The sequence below is a fragment of the Ipomoea nil genome, unplaced genomic scaffold (assembly GCF_001879475.1).
Source record: "Ipomoea nil cultivar Tokyo-kokei standard unplaced genomic scaffold, Asagao_1.1 scaffold1317, whole genome shotgun sequence".
In the NCBI taxonomy this organism is placed as follows: Eukaryota; Viridiplantae; Streptophyta; class Magnoliopsida; order Solanales; family Convolvulaceae; genus Ipomoea; species Ipomoea nil.
The window spans coordinates 2,906,531-2,919,755 of NW_017617745.1; the positions used below are offsets into that span (position 1 = coordinate 2,906,531).

The 13,225-nt window shown below is 32.8% G+C and overlaps 7 non-coding genes across 7 annotated transcripts; all 7 read left to right on the forward strand.

Moving 5' to 3' along the window:
- Nucleotides 1-3,301: 3,301 nt before the first annotated feature.
- On the forward strand, nucleotides 3,302-3,374 carry TRNAA-UGC. The gene has a single exon. It is a non-coding gene; the product is annotated as a tRNA-Ala (tRNA).
- Nucleotides 3,375-5,866: 2,492 nt separating this feature from the next.
- TRNAA-UGC lies at nucleotides 5,867-5,939 on the forward strand. The gene has a single exon. It is a non-coding gene; the product is annotated as a tRNA-Ala (tRNA).
- Nucleotides 5,940-7,090: 1,151 nt separating this feature from the next.
- On the forward strand, nucleotides 7,091-7,163 carry TRNAA-UGC. Its single transcript has one exon. It is a non-coding gene; the product is annotated as a tRNA-Ala (tRNA).
- Nucleotides 7,164-8,259: 1,096 nt separating this feature from the next.
- Nucleotides 8,260-8,332, forward strand: TRNAA-UGC. The gene has a single exon. It is a non-coding gene; the product is annotated as a tRNA-Ala (tRNA).
- A 1,151-nt stretch (nucleotides 8,333-9,483) lies between these two features.
- Nucleotides 9,484-9,556, forward strand: TRNAA-UGC. Its single transcript has one exon. It is a non-coding gene; the product is annotated as a tRNA-Ala (tRNA).
- Nucleotides 9,557-10,631: 1,075 nt separating this feature from the next.
- TRNAA-UGC lies at nucleotides 10,632-10,704 on the forward strand. Its single transcript has one exon. It is a non-coding gene; the product is annotated as a tRNA-Ala (tRNA).
- A 1,152-nt stretch (nucleotides 10,705-11,856) lies between these two features.
- On the forward strand, nucleotides 11,857-11,929 carry TRNAA-UGC. Its single transcript has one exon. It is a non-coding gene; the product is annotated as a tRNA-Ala (tRNA).
- Nucleotides 11,930-13,225: the final 1,296 nt, after the last annotated feature.

The following is a 13,225-nucleotide window of genomic DNA, read 5'->3' on the forward strand; positions in this document are numbered from 1 at the left end:
CTACGGGCATGTAGCTCAGATGGTAGTGCTCTCGCTTAGCATGTGAGAGTTACTGGGACTTCCATGCATTTCCAATTGTTTATATTATTTACAAGCTTTACACTAGTGCAAATTTGTTTCGAAAATGTCGAGTGTTTAATCAAATTGTATAATATTATAATTTTCAAATATTTTTTCTTTCTAGATTAGAGATATTTAAAAAAAAACATTATTAATTATGCGGATGTAGCTCATATGGTAGAGTGCTCGCTTCGCATGCGAGAGGTATGGGTATCGATAACCGCATCTCCAACTCCTATGTACGTTGCAAATTTGTTACGGAATGTCGAGTTCTGAATAAAATCCTATACTACTTTAATTTTCAAAGTCGAGTGTCGAATCAAATCGTAAAATATTATTATTTTTTAATGCTTTTAGTTTTCTGAATTATAGATATTTAACGAAACAATTTAAATTATGGGGATGTAGCTCAGATGGTAGAGCGCTCGCTTAGCATGTGAGAGGTACGGGGATAGGTACCCCGCTTTTCCAATTGTCTAAAATGTAATTTGAAAGCTTAACATGAGTGCAAATTTGTTACTAAAATGTTGAGCGTTGAATCAAATTCAATATAACCTGCAATATTTATACACGGTTTGAAAACATTGAGTGTGAAATTCTTGAATGAGAAATGCTTTTTTGTTTTCTAAACTATAGATATTTAATAAAGTATTTACCATTACGGGGATGTAGCTCAAATGGTAGAGCGCTCGCTTGGCATGTGAGAATTACGGGGACTTCCTTGCATTTCCAATTGTCTATGTTATTTGCAAGTTTTACACTAGTGCAAATTTGTTTCAAAAATGCCGAGTGTATAATCAAATTGTATAATTTTTTAAATTTTGAAATGCTTTTTGCTTTATAGATTAGGGATATTTAAAAAACCAATTTTCATTATGGGGATGTAGCTCATATGGTAGAGCGCTCACTTTGCATGCGAGAGGTACAGGGATTGATACCCCGCATCTCCAATTCCTATTTAGTCTGTAAACATCACACCCTTCAAATTTGAGATGAAAATGTCAAGTTCTTAATAAAATCCTATACTATTTTAATTTTCAAAGTTGAGTGTCGAATCAATCGTATCATACTCTTATTTTTAAATACTTATTCTTTTCTATATTATAGATATTTAATGATGTAATTTGCATTATGGGGATGTAGCTCAAATGGTAGAGCGCTTGCTTAGCATGCGGGAGGTACGGAGATCGATACCTTGCATCTCCAAAATTATCTATATAATTTGAAAGCTTTACATGAGTGCAAATTTGTTACAAAAACATCTCAAATTCCGATGTTTTCTAAACTATAGACATTTAATAATGTATTTACCACTACTGGCATGTGAGAGTGTTACGGGGACTTCCATGCATTTCCAATTGTTTATATTATTTGCAAGCTTTAAACTAGTGCAAATTTGTTTCAAAAATGTCGAGTGTTTAATCAAATTGTATAATATTTTAATTTTCAAATGTTTTTTGCTTTCTAGATTAGAGATATTTAAAAAAAACATTATTAATTATGCGGATGTAGCTCATATTGTAGAGCGCTCGCTTCGCATGAGAGAGGTACGGGTATCGATAACCCGCATCTCCAACTCCTATGTACGTTGCAAATTTGCGGAATGTCGAGTTCTGAATAAAATCCTATACTAATTTAATTTTCAAAGTTGAGAATGTAATTTGAAAGCTTAACATGAGTGCAAATTTGTTACTAAACTGTTGAGCGTTGAATCAAATTCAATGTAACCTGCAAGATTTATACACGGTTTGAAAATGTTGAGTGTGAAATTCTTGAATGATAAATGCTTTTTGTTTTCTAAACTATAGATATTTAATAAAGTATTTACCATTACGGGGATGTAGCTCAGATGGTAGAGCGCTCGCTTAGCATGTGAGAATTACGGGGACTTCCTTGCATTTCCAATTGTCTATGTTATTTGCAAGTTTTACACTAGTGCGAATTTGTTTCGAAAATGCCGAGTGTATAATCAAATTGTATAATTTTTTAAATTTTGAAATGCTTTTAGCTTTATAGATTAGGGATATTTAAAAAACCATTTTTCATTATGGGGATGTAGCTCATATGGTAGAGCGCTCGCTTTGCATGCGAGAGGTACAGGGATTGATACCCCGCATCTCCAATTCCTATTTAGTCTGTAAACATTACACCCTTCAAATTTGAGATGAAAATGTCAAGTTCTTAATAAAATCCTATAATATTTTAATTTTCAAAGTTGAGTGTCGAATCAATCGTATCATACTCTTATTTTTAAATACTTATTCTTTTCTATATTATAGATATTTAATGATGCAATTTGCATTATTGGGATGTAGCTCAAATGGTAGAGCGCTTGCTTAGCATGCGAGAGGTACGGAGATCGATACCTTGCATCTCCAAAATTGCTTATATAATTTGAAAGCTTTACATGAGTGCAAATTTGTTACAAAAACATCTCAAATTCCGATGTTTTCTAAACTATAGACATTTAATAATGTATTTACCACTACTGGCATGTAGCTCTCGCTTAGCATGTGAGAGTGTTACGGGGACTTCCATGCATTTCCAATTGTTTATATTATTTGCAAGCTTTAAACTAGTGCAAATTTGTTTCAAAAATGTCGAGTGTTTAATCAAATTGTATAATATTTTAATTTTCAAATGTTTTTTGCTTTCTAGATTAGAGATATTTAAAAAAAAAACATTATTAATTATGCGGACGTAGCTCATATTGTAGAGCGCTCGCTTCGCATGAGAGAGGTACGGGTATCGATAACCCGCATCTCCATCTCCTATGTACGTTGCAAATTTGCGGAATGTCGAGTTCTGAATAAAATCCTATACTAATTTAATTTTCAAAGTTGAGAATGTAATTTGAAAGCTTAACATGAGTGCAAATTTGTTACTAAACTGTTGAGCGTTGAATCAAATTCAATGTAACCTGCAAGATTTATACACGGTTTGAAAATGTTGAGTGTGAAATTCTTGAATGATAAATGCTTTTTGTTTTCTAAACTCTAGATATTTAATAAAGTATTTACCATTACGGGGATGTAGCTCAGATGGTAGAGCGCTCGCTTAGCATGTGAGAATTACGGGGACTTCCTTGCATTTCCAATTGTCTATGTTATTTGCAAGTTTTACACTAGTGCAAATTTGTTTCGAAAATGCCGAGTGTATAATCAAATTGTATAATTTTTTAAATTTTGAAATGCTTTTTGCTTTATAGATTAGGGATATTTAAAAAACCATTTTTCATTATGGGGATGTAGCTCATATGGTAGAGCGCTCGCTTTGCATGCGAGAGGTACAGGGATCGATACCCCGCATTTCCAATTCCTATTTAGTCTGTAAACATTACACCCTTCAAATTTGAGATGAAAATGTCAAGTTCTTAATAAAATCCTATACTATTTTAATCTTCAAAGTTGAGTGTCGAATCAATCGTATCATACTCTTATTTTTAAATACTTATTCTTTTCTATATTATTGATATTTAATGATGCAATTTGCATTATGGGGATGTAGCTCAAATGGTAGAGCGCTTGCTTAGCATGCGAGAGGTATAGAGATCGATACCTTCCATCTCCAAAATTGCCTGAGTGCAAATTTGTTACAAAAACATCTCAAATTCCGATGTTTTCTAAACTATAGACATTTAATAATGTATTTACCACTACTGGCATGTAGCTCTCGCTTAGCATGTGAGAATTTAATAATGTATTTACCACTACTGGCATGTAGCTCTCGCTTAGCATGTGAGAATTTAATAATGTATTTACCACTACTGGCATGTAGCTCTCGCTTAGCATGTGAGAATGTTACGGGGACTTCCATGCATTTCCAATTGTTTATATTATTTGCAAGCTTTAAACTAGTGCAAATTTGTTTCAAAAATGTCGAGTGTTTAATCAAATTGTATAATATTTTAATTTTCAAATGTTTTTTGCTTTCTAGATTAGAGATATTTAAAAAAAAAACATTATTAATTATGCGGATGTAGCTCATATTGTAGAGCGCTCGCTTCGCATGAGAGAGGTACGGGTATCGATAACCCGCATCTCCAACTCCTATGTACGTTGCAAATTTGCGGAATGTCGAGTTCTGAATAAAATCCTATACTAATTTAATTTTCAAAGTTGAGAATGTAATTTGAAAGCTTAACATGAGTGCAAATTTGTTACTAAACTGTTGAGCGTTGAATCAAATTCAATGTAACCTGCAAGATTTATACACGGTTTGAAAATGTTGAGTGTGAAATTCTTGAATGATAAATGCTTTTTGTTTTCTAAACTATAGATATTTAATAAAGTATTTACCATTACGGGGATGTAGCTCAGATGGTAGAGCGCTCGCTTAGCATGTGAGAATTACGGGGACTTCCTTGCATTTCCAATTGTCTATGTTATTTGCAAGTTTTACACTAGTGCAAATTTGTTTCGAAAATGCCGAGTGTATAATCAAATTGTATAATTTTTTAAATTTTGAAATGCTTTTTGCTTTATAGATTAGGGATATTTAAAAAACCATTTTTCATTATGGGGATGTAGCTGATATGGTAGAGCGCTCGCTTTGCATGCGAGAGGTACAGGGATCGATACCCCGCATTTCCAATTCCTATTTAGTCTGTAAACATTACACCCTTCAAATTTGAGATGAAAATGTCAAGTTCTTAATAAAATCCAATACTATTTTAATCTTCAAAGTTGAGTGTCGAATCAATCGTATCATACTCTTATTTTTAAATACTTATTCTTTTCTATATTATAGATATTTAATGATGCAATTTGCATTATGGGGATGTAGCTCAAATTGTAGAGCGCTCGCTTAGCATGCGAGAGGTATGGGGGTCGATACCCCGCATCTCCAATTGCCTGAGCAAATTTGTTTCAAAAATATCCAGTGTTGCGTATGTAATTTGAAAGCTTTAACATGAGTGCAAATTTGTTACAAAAACATCTCAAATTCCGATGTTACATGCAAGCTTTATACACGGTTCAAAAATGTCGAGTGTGAAATCAAATCGTGTTTTCTAAACTATAAAATAATGTATTTACCACTACGGGCATGTAGCTCAGATGGTAGTGTTATCGCTTAGCATGTGAGAGTTACTGGAACTTCCATGCATTTCCAATTGTTTATATTATTTGCAAGCTTTAAACTAGTGCAAATTTGTTTCAAAAATGTCGAGTGTTTAATCAAATTGTATAATATTTTAATTTTCAAATGTTTTTTGCTTTCTAGATTAGAGATATTTAAAAAAAAAACATTATTAATTATGCGGATGTAGCTCATATTGTAGAGCGCTCGCTTCGCATGAGAGAGGTACGGGTATCGATAACCCGCATCTCCAACTCCTATGTACGTTGCAAATTTGCGGAATGTCGAGTTCTTAATAAAATCCTATACTAATTTAATTTTCAAAGTTGAGAATGTAATTTGAAAGCTTAACATGAGTGCAAATTTGTTACTAAACTGTTGAGCGTTGAATCAAATTCAATGTAACCTGCAAGATTTATACACGGTTTGAAAATGTTGAGTGTGAAATTCTTGAATGATAAATGCTTTTTGTTTTCTAAACTATAGATATTTAATAAAGTATTTACCATTACGGGGATGTAGCTCAGATGGTAGAGCGCTCGCTTAGCATGTGAGAATTACGGGGACTTCCTTGCATTTCCAATTGTCTATGTTATTTGCAAGTTTTACACTAGTGCAAATTTGTTTCGAAAATGCCGAGTGTATAATCAAATTGTATAATTTTTTAAATTTTGAAATGCTTTTTGCTTTATAGATTAGGGATATTTAAAAAACCATTTTTCATTATGGGGATGTAGCTCATATGGTAGAGCGCTCGCTTTGCATGCGAGAGGTACAGGGATCGATACCCCGCATTTCCAATTCCTATTTAGTCTGTAAACATTACACCCTTCAAATTTGAGATGAAAATGTCAAGTTCTTAATAAAATCCTATACTATTTTAATCTTCAAAGTTGAGTGTCGAATCAATCGTATCATACTCTTATTTTTAAATACTTATTCTTTTCTATATTATTGATATTTAATGATGCAATTTGCATTATGGGGATGTAGCTCAAATGGTAGAGCGCTTGCTTAGCATGCGAGAGGTATAGAGATCGATACCTTCCATCTCCAAAATTGCCTGAGTGCAAATTTGTTACAAAAACATCTCAAATTCCGATGTTTTCTAAAGTATAGACATTTAATAATGTATTTACCACTACTGGCATGTAGCTCTCGCTTAGCATGTGAGAATTTAATAATGTATTTACCACTACTGGCATGTAGCTCTCGCTTAGCATGTGAGAATGTTACGGGGACTTCCATGCATTTCCAATTGTTTATATTATTTGCAAGCTTTAAACTAGTGCAAATTTGTTTCAAAAATGTCGAGTGTTTAATCAAATTGTATAATATTTTAATTTTCAAATGTTTTTTGCTTTCTAGATTAGAGATATTTAAAAAAAAAACATTATTAATTATGCGGATGTAGCTCATATTGTATAGCGCTCGCTTCGCATGAGAGAGGTACGGGTATCGATAACCCGCATCTCCAACTCCTATGTACGTTGCAAATTTGCGGAATGTCGAGTTCTGAATAAAATCCTATACTAATTTAATTTTCAAAGTTGAGAATGTAATTTGAAAGCTTAACATGAGTGCAAATTTGTTACTAAACTGTTGAGCGTTGAATCAAATTCAATGTAACCTGCAAGATTTATACACGGTTTGAAAATGTTGAGTGTGAAATTCTTGAATGATAAATGCTTTTTGTTTTCTAAACTATAGATATTTAATAAAGTATTTACCATTACGGGGATGTAGCTCAGATGGTAGAGCGCTCGCTTAGCATGTGAGAATTACGGGGACTTCCTTGCATTTCCAATTGTCTATGTTATTTGCAAGTTTTACACTAGTGCAAATTTGTTTCGAAAATGCCGAGTGTATAATCAAATTGTATAATTTTTTAAATTTTGAAATGCTTTTTGCTTTATAGATTAGGGATATTTAAAAAACCATTTTTCATTATGGGGATGTAGCTCATATGGTAGAGCGCTCGCTTTGCATGCGAGAGGTACAGGGATCGATACCCCGCATTTCCAATTCCTATTTAGTCTGTAAACATTACACCCTTCAAATTTGAGATGAAAATGTCAAGTTCTTAATAAAATCCTATACTATTTTAATCTTCAAAGTTGAGTGTCGAATCAATCGTATCATACTCTTATTTTTAAATACTTATTCTTTTCTATATTATTGATATTTAATGATGCAATTTGCATTATGGGGATGTAGCTCAAATGGTAGAGCGCTTGCTTAGCATGCGAGAGGTATAGAGATCGATACCTTCCATCTCCAAAATTGCCTGAGTGCAAATTTGTTACAAAGACATCTCAAATTCCGATGTTTTCTAAACTATAGACATTTAATAATGTATTTACCACTACGGGCATGTAGCTCTCGCTTAGCATGTGAGTGTTACGGGGACTTCCATGCATTTCCAATTGTTTATATTATTTGCAAGCTTTAAACTAGTGCAAATTTGTTTCAAAAATGTCGAGTGTTTAATCAAATTGTATAATATTTTAATTTTCAAATGTTTTTTGCTTTCTAGATTAGAGATATTTAAAAAAAAAAACATTATTAATTATGCGGATGTAGCTCATATTGTAGAGCGCTCGCTTCGCATGAGAGAGGTACGGGTATCGATAACCCGCATCTCCAACTCCTATGTACGTTGCAAATTTGCGGAATGTCGAGTTCTTAATAAAATCCTATACTAATTTAATTTTCAAAGTTGAAAATGTAATTTGAAAGCTTAACATGAGTGCAAATTTGTTACTAAACTGTTGAGCGTTGAATCAAATTCAATGTAACCTGCAAGATTTATACACGGTTTGAAAATGTTGAGTGTGAAATTCTTGAATGATAAATGCTTTTTGTTTTCTAAACTATAGATATTTAATAAAGTATTTACCATTACGGGGATGTAGCTCAGATGGTAGAGCGCTCGCTTAGCATGTGAGAATTACGGGGACTTCCTTGCATTTCCAATTGTCTATGTTATTTGCAAGTTTTACACTAGTGCAAATTTGTTTCGAAAATGCCGAGTGTATAATCAAATTGTATAATTTTTTAAATTTTGAAATGCTTTTTGCTTTATAGATTAGGGATATTTAAAAAACCATTTTTCATTATGGGGATGTAGCTCATATGGTAGAGCGCTCGCTTTGCATGCGAGAGGTACAGGGATCGATACCCCGCATTTCCAATTCCTATTTAGTCTGTAAACATTACACCCTTCAAATTTGAGATGAAAATGTCAAGTTCTTAATAAAATCCTATACTATTTTAATCTTCAAAGTTGAGTGTCGAATCAATCGTATCATACTCTTATTTTTAAATACTTATTCTTTTCTATATTATTGATATTTAATGATGCAATTTGCATTATGGGGATGTAGCTCAAATGGTAGAGCGCTTGCTTAGCATGCGAGAGGTATAGAGATCGATACCTTCCATCTCCAAAATTGCCTGAGTGCAAATTTGTTACAAAAACATCTCAAATTCCGATGTTTTCTAAAGTATAGACATTTAATAATGTATTTACCACTACTGGCATGTAGCTCTCGCTTAGCATGTGAGAATTTAATAATGTATTTACCACTACTGGCATGTAGCTCTCGCTTAGCATGTGAGAATGTTACGGGGACTTCCATGCATTTCCAATTGTTTATATTATTTGCAAGCTTTAAACTAGTGCAAATTTGTTTCAAAAATGTCGAGTGTTTAATCAAATTGTATAATATTTTAATTTTCAAATGTTTTTTGCTTTCTAGATTAGAGATATTTAAAAAAAAAACATTATTAATTATGCGGATGTAGCTCATATTGTATAGCGCTCGCTTCGCATGAGAGAGGTACGGGTATCGATAACCCGCATCTCCAACTCCTATGTACGTTGCAAATTTGCGGAATGTCGAGTTCTGAATAAAATCCTATACTAATTTAATTTTCAAAGTTGAGAATGTAATTTGAAAGCTTAACATGAGTGCAAATTTGTTACTAAACTGTTGAGCGTTGAATCAAATTCAATGTAACCTGCAAGATTTATACACGGTTTGAAAATGTTGAGTGTGAAATTCTTGAATGATAAATGCTTTTTGTTTTCTAAACTATAGATATTTAATAAAGTATTTACCATTACGGGGATGTAGCTCAGATGGTAGAGCGCTCGCTTAGCATGTGAGAATTACGGGGACTTCCTTGCATTTCCAATTGTCTATGTTATTTGCAAGTTTTACACTAGTGCAAATTTGTTTCGAAAATGCCGAGTGTATAATCAAATTGTATAATTTTTTAAATTTTGAAATGCTTTTTGCTTTATAGATTAGGGATATTTAAAAAACCATTTTTCATTATGGGGATGTAGCTCATATGGTAGAGCGCTCGCTTTGCATGCGAGAGGTACAGGGATCGATACCCCGCATTTCCAATTCCTATTTAGTCTGTAAACATTACACCCTTCAAATTTGAGATGAAAATGTCAAGTTCTTAATAAAATCCTATACTATTTTAATCTTCAAAGTTGAGTGTCGAATCAATCGTATCATACTCTTATTTTTAAATACTTATTCTTTTCTATATTATTGATATTTAATGATGCAATTTGCATTATGGGGATGTAGCTCAAATGGTAGAGCGCTTGCTTAGCATGCGAGAGGTATAGAGATCGATACCTTCCATCTCCAAAATTGCCTGAGTGCAAATTTGTTTTATATAAACTATAGACATTTAATAATAATGTATTTACCACTACGGGCATGTAGCTCTCGCTTAGCATGTGAGTGTTACGGGGACTTCCATGCATTTCCAATTGTTTATATTATTTGCAAGCTTTAAACTAGTGCAAATTTGTTTCAAAAATGTCGAGTGTTTAATCAAATTGTATAATATTTTAATTTTCAAATGTTTTTTGCTTTCTAGATTAGAGATATTTAAAAAAAAAAACATTATTAATTATGCGGATGTAGCTCATATTGTAGAGCGCTCGCTTCGCATGAGAGAGGTACGGGTATCGATAACCCGCATCTCCAACTCCTATGTACGTTGCAAATTTGCGGAATGTCGAGTTCTTAATAAAATCCTATACTAATTTAATTTTCAAAGTTGAAAATGTAATTTGAAAGCTTAACATGAGTGCAAATTTGTTACTAAACTGTTGAGCGTTGAATCAAATTCAATGTAACCTGCAAGATTTATACACGGTTTGAAAATGTTGAGTGTGAAATTCTTGAATGATAAATGCTTTTTGTTTTCTAAACTATAGATATTTAATAAAGTATTTACCATTACGGGGATGTAGCTCAGATGGTAGAGCGCTCGCTTAGCATGTGAGAATTACGGGGACTTCCTTGCATTTCCAATTGTCTATGTTATTTGCAAGTTTTACACTAGTGCAAATTTGTTTCGAAAATGCCGAGTGTATAATCAAATTGTATAATTTTTTAAATTTTGAAATGCTTTTTGCTTTATAGATTAGGGATATTTAAAAAACCATTTTTCATTATGGGGATGTAGCTCATATGGTAGAGCGCTCGCTTTGCATGCGAGAGGTACAGGGATCGATACCCCGCATTTCCAATTCCTATTTAGTCTGTAAACATTACACCCTTCAAATTTGAGATGAAAATGTCAAGTTCTTAATAAAATCCTATACTATTTTAATCTTCAAAGTTGAGTGTCGAATCAATCGTATCATACTCTTATTTTTAAATACTTATTCTTTTCTATATTATTGATATTTAATGATGCAATTTGCATTATGGGGATGTAGCTCAAATGGTAGAGCGCTTGCTTAGCATGCGAGAGGTATAGAGATCGATACCTTCCATCTCCAAAATTGCCTGAGTGCAAATTTGTTACAAAAACATCTCAAATTCCGATGTTTTCTAAAGTATAGACATTTAATAATGTATTTACCACTACTGGCATGTAGCTCTCGCTTAGCATGTGAGAATTTAATAATGTATTTACCACTACTGGCATGTAGCTCTCGCTTAGCATGTGAGAATGTTACGGGGACTTCCATGCATTTCCAATTGTTTATATTATTTGCAAGCTTTAAACTAGTGCAAATTTGTTTCAAAAATGTCGAGTGTTTAATCAAATTGTATAATATTTTAATTTTCAAATGTTTTTTGCTTTCTAGATTAGAGATATTTAAAAAAAAAAACATTATTAATTATGCGGATGTAGCTCATATTGTATAGCGCTCGCTTCGCATGAGAGAGGTACGGGTATCGATAACCCGCATCTCCAACTCCTATGTACGTTGCAAATTTGCGGAATGTCGAGTTCTGAATAAAATCCTATACTAATTTAATTTTCAAAGTTGAGAATGTAATTTGAAAGCTTAACATGAGTGCAAATTTGTTACTAAACTGTTGAGCGTTGAATCAAATTCAATGTAACCTGCAAGATTTATACACGGTTTGAAAATGTTGAGTGTGAAATTCTTGAATGATAAATGCTTTTTGTTTTCTAAACTATAGATATTTAATAAAGTATTTACCATTACGGGGATGTAGCTCAGATGGTAGAGCGCTCGCTTAGCATGTGAGAATTACGGGGACTTCCTTGCATTTCCAATTGTCTATGTTATTTGCAAGTTTTACACTAGTGCAAATTTGTTTCGAAAATGCCGAGTGTATAATCAAATTGTATAATTTTTTAAATTTTGAAATGCTTTTTGCTTTATAGATTAGGGATATTTAAAAAACCATTTTTCATTATGGGGATGTAGCTCATATGGTAGAGCGCTCGCTTTGCATGCGAGAGGTACAGGGATCGATACCCCGCATTTCCAATTCCTATTTAGTCTGTAAACATTACACCCTTCAAATTTGAGATGAAAATGTCAAGTTCTTAATAAAATCCTATACTATTTTAATCTTCAAAGTTGAGTGTCGAATCAATCGTATCATACTCTTATTTTTAAATACTTATTCTTTTCTATATTATTGATATTTAATGATGCAATTTGCATTATGGGGATGTAGCTCAAATGGTAGAGCGCTTGCTTAGCATGCGAGAGGTATAGAGATCGATACCTTCCATCTCCAAAATTGCCTGAGTGCAAATTTGTTACAAAGACATCTCAAATTCCGATGTTTTCTAAACTATAGACATTTAATAATGTATTTACCACTACGGGCATGTAGCTCTCGCTTAGCATGTGAGTGTTACGGGGACTTCCATGCATTTCCAATTGTTTATATTATTTGCAAGCTTTAAACTAGTGCAAATTTGTTTCAAAAATGTCGAGTGTTTAATCAAATTGTATAATATTTTAATTTTCAAATGTTTTTTGCTTTCTAGATTAGAGATATTTAAAAAAAAAAACATTATTAATTATGCGGATGTAGCTCATATTGTAGAGCGCTCGCTTCGCATGAGAGAGGTACGGGTATCGATAACCCGCATCTCCAACTCCTATGTACGTTGCAAATTTGCGGAATGTCGAGTTCTTAATAAAATCCTATACTAATTTAATTTTCAAAGTTGAAAATGTAATTTGAAAGCTTAACATGAGTGCAAATTTGTTACTAAACTGTTGAGCGTTGAATCAAATTCAATGTAACCTGCAAGATTTATACACGGTTTGAAAATGTTGAGTGTGAAATTCTTGAATGATAAATGCTTTTTGTTTTCTAAACTATAGATATTTAATAAAGTATTTACCATTACGGGGATGTAGCTCAGATGGTAGAGCGCTCGCTTAGCATGTGAGAATTACGGGGACTTCCTTGCATTTCCAATTGTCTATGTTATTTGCAAGTTTTACACTAGTGCAAATTTGTTTCAAAAATGCCGAGTGTATAATCAAATTGTATTATTTTTTAAATTTTGAAATGCTTTTTGGTTTATAGATTAGTGATATTTAAAAAACCATTTTTCATTATGGGGATGTAGCTCATATGGTAGAGCGCTCGCTTCGCATGCGAGAGGTACGGCGATCGATACCCTGCATCTCCAATTGCCTATTTAATTTGAAAGCTTTACATTAGTGCAAATTTGTTTCAAAAATATCCAGTGTTGCCTATGTAATTTGAAAGCTTTAACATGAGTGCAAATTTGTTACAAAAACATCTCAAATTCCGAT